This window comes from Aptenodytes forsteri, unplaced genomic scaffold (genome assembly GCF_000699145.1).
Source record: "Aptenodytes forsteri isolate BGI_AS27 unplaced genomic scaffold, ASM69914v1 Scaffold132, whole genome shotgun sequence".
NCBI lineage: Eukaryota > Metazoa > Chordata > Aves > Sphenisciformes > Spheniscidae > Aptenodytes > Aptenodytes forsteri.
This window is the reverse complement of record NW_008795520.1, coordinates 3594626-3603584: the sequence shown is the minus strand read 5'-3', so window position 1 is coordinate 3603584 and position 8959 is coordinate 3594626. Positions and strand designations below refer to the sequence as shown.

Here is an 8959-nt window from a genome sequence, read left to right as displayed (position 1 = left end):
TTAGTAATGATAATGTTTTCATAAATTTATTTGTAGAAAATTGAAACTAGTTTCTTTTGGAAAATTGACCAGGATCCATAGCTATTCTAAAAAATTTGTTTTCCATTTAAGCAATTGCTTTCTTCTCATGTATTTACTTTTCTGGTTCTCCCTCTGTGAAAATAAGGGTGGATTTTGGTTATTCTTATCTGTCTGGAGAGGCTTATTGACTATTTTTGTGTGTTTATATATATATTTATATTTTTTGTGTTTATATATATATTTATATATATATTTGATTTCATTTATGGTTCAATTTCAGTTTTACACTGGAACAAATGTCTATCTCACAGTGGCACTATGAGACTACAGTATGGACTTCTACCTATATAGAAGTACGTGTATCTTTTATAAACCGTGATAATCCTTGTTTTAAATTGTTGTCTCCAGTTTGTCAGGTTAGACTAAAATACATGCCAGTCTACAACTTGTACAAGGATATATAGTTTTGCTCTCAGCAATAATCTAGGTGAGGAAACAAATCTGTCCTGCTGGACTTCCTTTCATTCTTCATCTGTTTGTTTTATCATATGCAAGGATTGTTTAGAATTTGGATACTCTTATTTCTTATGGGTTTTAGATGTTGTTACTGTGTTCTCAAGTTCGTTCTTCCAGGATTCATGAATAAAAAAAAGTTAAAATGTTTGTCTCTGGCTTTAGTTTCAGCTTTTACTTCAGTGAGGTTTATGTTTGAAATTTGTCTTCATCAGATGTAATTTTTAGGTTAGGAATGAGATTTTTCTTTTTAATATCCTGGTTTTTTTAATTGTGTCTTCTGTTGGCAAACAAATTAGTTATCTAATGATATTGGTCAACACTACTACTGGTATAGTTTAGTTTTGTTTTAGCTCTCCCATAAAAACTGCACTGGCAAAAGTGTTTGCTCAAGATCCAGGTTATAACTTCACCAGGAGGCTTTTGCTACTGTGAACGTACTGGTAAAAGTGGACTTAAGTGGCTGCCTAGTTTTCAGTAGGCCTAAAATGAGGATAGTCGTAAACCGTCCTGCATTCCATCTGTATGGGGTTTTATGTTTGTTTGTTACTGGTGTCTATAATACCTAGATTTGCAGTTGACTTAGGATTTTGAGGCTTTGTGTTCTTTTCCATTGTATGCACTATTCTGTGAAATACTTGCTAGAATTATTTTTATCCCTATGGTAGTGATTTAGTACAGGAAATAACATCTGTTCCTGCTGTGTGTGTGTTTCTGTTTCCTTTCTTTCAATATGAATGTAACATTGTATATTTTCAAGCTAGATTTTACTATCTAAGGTTCTGCTAAAACGAACTCCTTTTGAAACTGTTTTAGCGCAGAGAGAAAATAGCCAAATCAAATCACCTTATTGGTACATGATAGTTTTATGTTCTATATCTCTGTATGTTGATCAGACCAACCTATCTAAAATATTTTTACTTTACATATACTTTTATTTTACTTCATTCAGAAGTAATGGTATTTCCCTGTTTGCGAGGTTGTTTTCTGCATTTTAGTCACCTTTGTTAATGTTTCAACACCTCTTTTTCTTTTTTGTTGGGGGGTGGGGTTTTTGTTTTTTTTTTTTTTTTTTTTTTTTTTTTGTCGTCTCTAAAATGTAAAGTTTGCAGCATTAGATACCTTATTGGCTGTAAGTCATCTCACAGATTCTCATAGAATGTTTCTAAACTTTTTGGATGAACTGACTATGATCTTCCCTCAAAACATTTTATGAAACTTCATGAATTTTTCTTAGGCTTGTAATTGAAAATATTATTAAGCTACTTGCTTTTTATAATATGGTTCTAGGAATAGCTGTGGACCCTTTATCATGACCTTTGAAGCAGAGCCATAATGAAACAGTCTGATGGTTCAGCAGCTACTGGTTCATGACCTCTTCCCCTAGCAAAGGTTTTTTTTCCAGTTATTGCCAGGAACTTACATAGATAACGGCTTTAAATTCTCTGTTGAAACACATACACATGGTATGTGTTACACTAGGCTGAATTTTAAAGCCATTGATTTGTTCTTGATATTTTATTTTCACCTATAAATTAGTAGATTCTCATTTTACACAAGTGTTCATTTAAGATTATTGTTTTTACTTATGCCTTAGTATCAGAAGTGGACATGTTCACCTAAAAATAAAAAAAACCCATACCTTTCTAATTTGACTTGCAGGTATCTCCATTTTACTGATACCAGAAAAAAAGTGATTCAAGTTGGCATCCTTTGGGAATCCTTCTAGCCAAAGGTAAGCATAATTTCTAACCAGTGACAAATATATTTTTAGTATATTTGTAGTATTACTCTACCTTTTAAATAAAATGGCAGCTCTGCTACTGTCTGTCTCCATTTTTGACATCTCACAAACTAAATTTCTTTGGGATATTTAAAGCATCTTAACAAACCCATAAGAGAATCATTTATATGGCTCAGCATACAAGTGAAGTTCAGTCTTTTTTGAAATCTGTAACTTGGCAGATTGCCTCTCATTAATGTTGAAGCGTATGGTACAATCACTTTGAGGCAACACTTATTATACAGCTGTTGTTATACAGAAGGATGATTGCATTCCTTAATGCATTGGATAAGCCAAAAATAAAATCATAATTTTGGTGATTTGGAAATTCTTAGCTTGGTCTTCCTCTGGAAAAGAGCTAATATGACCAGAAATAGACACTAGGATAATACGCTGAAAGAGTGTCCTTTGTAAGGGCTAATTAGGCTGCTTGTAGAAAATCCTGAAACTACAGTTGCAAAAGTCATGAGAACTTGATATTTTCTGCAACAGGAGTTAAGAGGTGCAGCCATCCTCCTATAGCTCCTAATTCTGCAAACTCCTTGCTCCAGTCCAACTGGATTGCTTTGTAGTTCTAGCGTATGGCTCAGGTTTAGAAATACTTCACGTTGGCTGAACACAATCTGTCATCTAATGAAGACATGCTCCCTGCAGCACAGTGAAGAAATGAATAATTTATTAGGGGATGAACACCTTCCTGTCCATGTGTGCATGCATGTTTACTTCTGAATAAAACCTGCTTTTGGGGATATAGATAAATACAGATTTATGTATAGATAAATTGTTTACTTTCAACAACATGCAAACATTTGGGAAGTATTTCAATACAAACTTGAAAAACTTGATCAAATTCATTCATTCTATTTTCACTCCATGGGCTCACCAATAATACTATACTCTAGAGAGAAATCTGCCACATAAATAATTCTTCAGTTAATATATCCAGTAATCTGGTCACTGTCAGACATTGTAAATATATACTGTAACTACTTTTGTTTGAAGAATGGAGTATCATAATGATACACAGTGGAAAATAAATTGTGTATAATTGTGTGAGACGAGTAAGAGTTTCAGAATTACGCTTAGTTGCTTGTGGTCCAGATGAAAAACGTTCAGTCTTTTACAAACTGGAAAAAAACTAACTTAAAAGAAAAGCAATGATATATATGCAAAATTAGCAATATGGATTTCCCATATTGGAAGGTGAAAGAGATCGTAGCGAGAGGGAGAAGTAGTTATGGGAGATTTCTTTTGTAGAGAAGAAATAGAATAGTACAGGGCCACAATATGTCTTGTGGCTCATTCAATGTTCCTGGGGCAGTCTAATGTCAAACATGTATCAGAGATGTATTTTATCACCAAAAATTAAAGGTAAGAGGTAATAAATATTTATAGATTTAAGACTACACTTTAGTACAGCTCAGGATTTCACAATTTTACAGCTGCTGTAGGAGAAAGTAGGAAAGTAAAATGCCAAAACTTTTGTTTAAGAGAAGCTCTCAAAATTTTCCCACTTTCATGTTAGCACTGAAGTTACCCTTCAGTGGGTATCGTAGGAAGAAGTGCTGTACTCATGTTCCTTCTTTCTATGTAATGGGCAGATTTGGAGGAGGAGGGGGGAAAGTTGGGTCCCTTCTACCTCCCTTCTTTCTAGATTAATAATATTATGAGGATATGATCAATGTGAAATCAAATCAGGTTAAAAGCAGACACAACGAAGTTTTACGTAATCTTCTAAGCTAGGCTGCTAATTTTTGTAGTAGTCGCTTTTTCTCTTTTGTCTTTCTCTTTTGCACAAAGCACAAAAAGAAAGAATTATATACCTTTATACCTAGGAAAATAAGTAAATGTTCTGAGAAACTGGTCTAATTTTAGCTTTTTTCCTGATTATTGTTATAACTGAAATGTTGGGTTTTGTAAGAGTAGATAAATTTTATCTATATCTATAAATTATAGATGATTATAAATGAATTATATTAAATAAGTTACGCTTCAAACTCTTACTGTATTCATTCTAGTCTCTTCATTTCCAGTCTTTTCAAGCACCATACTTCTGTGGTAAATACAGTGCTCCACTACTCTGTTCTTTTACACAGGAAGAATGTAAAAGATCATTACTGAAGCTGGTTAGAAACTTCTATTTTCTGACAAAAACTTATTTTGCATGATCTATTTTTTTTCTAAAATATTCCTATTTTGGGTCAGGAAAATAAAACCAGATTTTTTTTTTTTTAATGGAACTGTCCCCAAATCTTTTATTCTTTGTAAGTTCAACGTTAAGCTATGTTTGCCTAGGGGGCAAACTAAGCTTGTAAAAGCTGGTGTTCAAGCATCTAAAGTCCGTGCTGGTGGCCAGCTTTTCTGACTAGGCTGCATCTGTTGTGAGGCAATAGTTTTCTTTCTGACTGAGCCAGGTATAGTCATGCAGTTCCCATGACAGACATCTACAGCATAGACGAGATATTTGACTAGGGAGGCCAGCCAAACATGGGAGACAGAGCAGAGAGAGCACAGAATTTCTAACAGCTGCTTGTGAAGTACCCGTGCCTGTTGAAGATACAGGACAGGACTGTCCTTCCAGAATATTCCAGGTGTCCCTCCAGAATATTCCAGGTGTTCCAAATGCAGGCTTGAAGATAACTTCTGATTTATACTTCATAATACTCTACATGCAGTTGCAGTTTGTATTTCTTCTTTCCAGTGCAGTAGTTTTGTCTCTATCATATTGATGACACCAGTAAAACTTCTTTCATTTCCAACTACATATTGTTTCCAGGATAAAAAAAAAAAAAATTCTGAAAGAAGAATTGATTTTTTTTTTTTTTAAATTTTATTTTTAATTTATTATGCATTCAGAGATTTGTATGAAGTAAGATAACTGCTTTTGGATTCTGTACAAGGTTGTCAATCTATTCAAAGAATCATAGATTTAGGAGAGTCTGAATAATTGACCTTCCTTGCCAGTGGTTTGGCATGGTTGGCTTATGTTGTGATGCAAGAAACAAAATTGAACTTTCTGGCCAGCTGCCTGAGCCCCTCTGTCCTCTGTGCACTACAGCAGTTAAACTATGTGAATGCTCAATAGCTACATGTTATCGTTTATCAGGTTTTAAGTGGCTTCCTTTGCTCACATCAACTTAATAGTTTCTTTCCCCTTCTCATCTAAGACTCCACTTTTCAATAAATGGTCTGTTCTGTAATACGAAATAAGATCACCAGACTCCTGTGTTACTGAGCCTGATGAAGCTCTGCTATATTAATGGCAGTGTAGAACATACCTCTGAATCTTACTTACTACTTTTCATATAAACAGTGTCTTTTGCTTCAGAAATAGTCAGACTGAGAGAAAAATATTGTAACATTTTGTATTATGTGTTGTCAAGAATATCTGTGTTTGAATAATGCTAATTATGTAGTAAAGAACAACTTAACACTGGTAAATCTAGTTTAGTATTGTATGATAACCACTTCTAGCATTGCATTTGCCTTATCTTTTGGCTGCATAGTTAGCCAAGGCATAGTAGCTGTTTAAAGAAACCTGGAAGAAGCTGAAAAATATAACTTGTAACTCTCTTTTGCTTTCTTTCTGTGGTTCAAAGTAATAGTAGTTGTAATATAATAATCCTCATTCTTTTTGCAGCATTACAAATGTCTAATCTTGCATGTGCTGGTATATTAATGAGGTGCATTGTTTTTCTTGCATAATTTGCAAGGTATGTAACATAAGGAATATTGCTTTTTACAGCTGGGAGAAGAAACTTGTGGTTTGCTCATCCATGAACTAAATACACATTGATTTTTATTTTTTGTTCCATATATTCTGCGAAGACGCTTATGCCAAAATAATTCTCTGGGTATAGCTTACGCTTGTGGTGGCACTGGTACTGATTAGCTGTTTTGGTAATCCTGATTTTGAAATATGTAAACCTAGAGTATTTTGTAGACCTTAAGAACTTATTCACTCTTCTTCTATCATAAGAACAGGCATAAGAAGATAGAAAGGAAATTGTTCTCATTGTAGAAAACTGCTAGTGGTTTTGTATCTGAAGAAAGTTAGGTAGTTAACCATTTATTAAAGAATGGTAACACTAAGAAGTAAAAAATATTTGAAGTTTGTTTCTGTTTAAGATGTATTTTAAAAGTGGTCACACAAGACTAAATGTTTGAGAAATGTTTACAATATCAACTATTTAAAAAGGAATCTAAATTACTTATATTAGGTTGTTTAGCTCTTGCAACTGCACAGGCCTGCATTATGTCTGTAGATGTACTGTTAAGGGATTGGAACAGATAATAAAATTAGAGGCTGTACATCCACATAGAATATATGTGTTAGATTTAAGTGATAAACTTATCCATATTTGCCTAAGTTATCATCTGCTTCCTGGGTGACCTTCTGCTTGGGAGTATGTGTCCAAATATATGAAGTGAATATAGAATCAGTAAACCTAAATGCAGCATTTGGTCTTAGTTTTGCATCCAGTGGCATACTTCCTTTTAATAAATAAATAAATTTAAAATAAGTCACCCCTCTTTACTGATAAACTAACTGCTAGCTACTGAAACCACTATTCCTTTCATATTTCTGATAGTTATTGTATAGGGACACGTGTACATGGGACAACGTATCTGATCTTGAAGTTTGGTATTTTAGTAGTATATTTGTGACCTGGGAAAGAACCTGCTTCTAAAGGCTTATGTATTTGTGTGAATTAATTAAAACCTAAACTATTGACAGTTTATATATGGTGTTGATAGTTATCATATGGGGGTAGATAGAACAATGTAGTTTGTGCATAAACATACCATATTTTCAGAAACTAGTGCAAAGAAAGAATGTATAGCAGTAAATTTGATCCTAAAATATATGGAGAGTATAGTGTGATACAGCTTTTTCATAGAAAACATGGCATGCATTTGGTGCAAAGAAAATTGTTTTCAGAAGCTGAACTGTATTAGACAAATCAGAGAATTGCTGAGGTGGGCAGGCATCTCTTGACATCGTGTAGTCCAGCTCCCCTGCTTAAGGATGGTCAGCTAGGGCAGGTTGCTCAGGGCCAAGTCCAGTCAGGTTTTAAATATCTTCAAGGGTGGAGACTCCACAACCTCTCTGGGCAACCTGTTCTGTTGTCTGACTCTCTTAGTAAACAAGTGTTTTCTCATGTTTAGATGGAGTTTCACATGTTTCAGTTTGTGTCTATTGCCTCTTGTCCTGTCAGTGAACACCAATGAGAAGTCTGGTTCCCTCTTCATTGCCCCTGATCAGGCACTGGTAAGATTCCCCCGAGCCTTCTCTTCTCCAGGCTGAACAGTCCCAGCTCTCTCAGCCTTTCTTCATGTGAAAGATGCTCCAATCCCTTAATCATTTTAGCGGCACTTCGCTGGATTTGCTCCAGTAATTCCATGTCTTTCTGGCACTGGGGAACCCAGAATACAGTACTCCAGATGTGATGAGGGAATGATGATGAAATTTTAGCTCTAACCAGTAAGTGAAAAATAACTAGCTAGAAATGCAGATAGGCACATACCATATTTGTCAATAGCAATGTAATATATTCAGTAATTCAGTATGATGTCTGATGTCTCAGATATCCCTTTTCAATCTCCAAATTGTTACCCTTTATTTCCTCTGTGAGAAGAATAAAAATATACTTGGGTATAAATAAAATATCAAGCTGCTTTATTTTTCAAGGCATAGTGTGCTATATGCTTCAGTTTTGGAGCGGTACGTAGTCATAATAGTTCTTTCATCTGTCACCTGCATGGAAGGGTCATGGGTAAGTGATCCAGGATTTTGTTAAAAAGTTATTAGACCACATACTACAAAATACTATTAATGCTATGGGTTGTTTGTTTTTGTAAAATCATGTCAATCTGCAGAGTTGACCTTCCTAGTCTGGTTCCCTTCTGACTGTCATAAATCTGGCAGGACTTAAGAGTTTAGGCAGAGGGCTATTTTGGTTCCTAAAGGCAGCGAGCCAAAAGAATACCTGTGCTATGTTAGTTTTCTCTGCGCTGCACTTCACAAAGTCTGTGGTTCTGGGAAGATTTATTAGGTTGGCCGGATCTGTCCGTTCAGCTTACTGAAGCTTGGAAAGTAGTAGGACTCTCACCTATTCAAATGCTATATAATTCTAAATAATAAAGAGATAACAGTAAGAAGCACTAGTTGACCACTTAGAATCATAGAATCATTAAGGTTGGAAAAGACCTCTAAGATCATCGAGTCCAACTGTCAACCCAACACCACCATGCCCACTAAACCATGTCCCTAAGCGCCACATCTACTCGTCTTTTAAATACTTCCAGGGATGGGGACTCAACCACTTCCCTGGGCAGCCTGTTCCAATGTTTCACCACTCTTTCAGTAAAGACATTTTTCCTTACATCCAATCTAAACCTCCCCTGGTGCAACTTGAGGCCATTTCCTCTCGTCCTATCGCTAGTTACTTGGGAGAAGAGACCAACACCCACCTCGCTACAACCTCCTTTCAGGCAGTTGTAGAGAGCGATGAGGTCTCCCCTCAGCCTCCTTTCCTCCAGGCTAAACAACCCCAGTTCCCTCAGCCACTCCTCAGAAGACTTGTTCTCCAGACCCCTCACCAGCCTCGTTGCCCCTCTCTGGACACGCTCCAGCACCTC

At 35.5% G+C, this 8959-nt stretch overlaps 1 protein-coding gene across 1 annotated transcript in view; it reads left to right on the top strand.

The window, feature by feature from the left end:
* Positions 1–2200: 2200 nt before the first annotated feature.
* SIPA1L2 (signal induced proliferation associated 1 like 2) overlaps positions 2201–8959 on the top strand; it is a 122787-nt gene continuing 116028 nt past the window's right edge. Inside the window, exon 1 of the mRNA XM_009281787.1 lies at positions 2201–2269. The gene's annotated coding sequence lies outside the window, so the exon portion shown is untranslated. The remainder of the gene's footprint in view (positions 2270–8959) is intronic.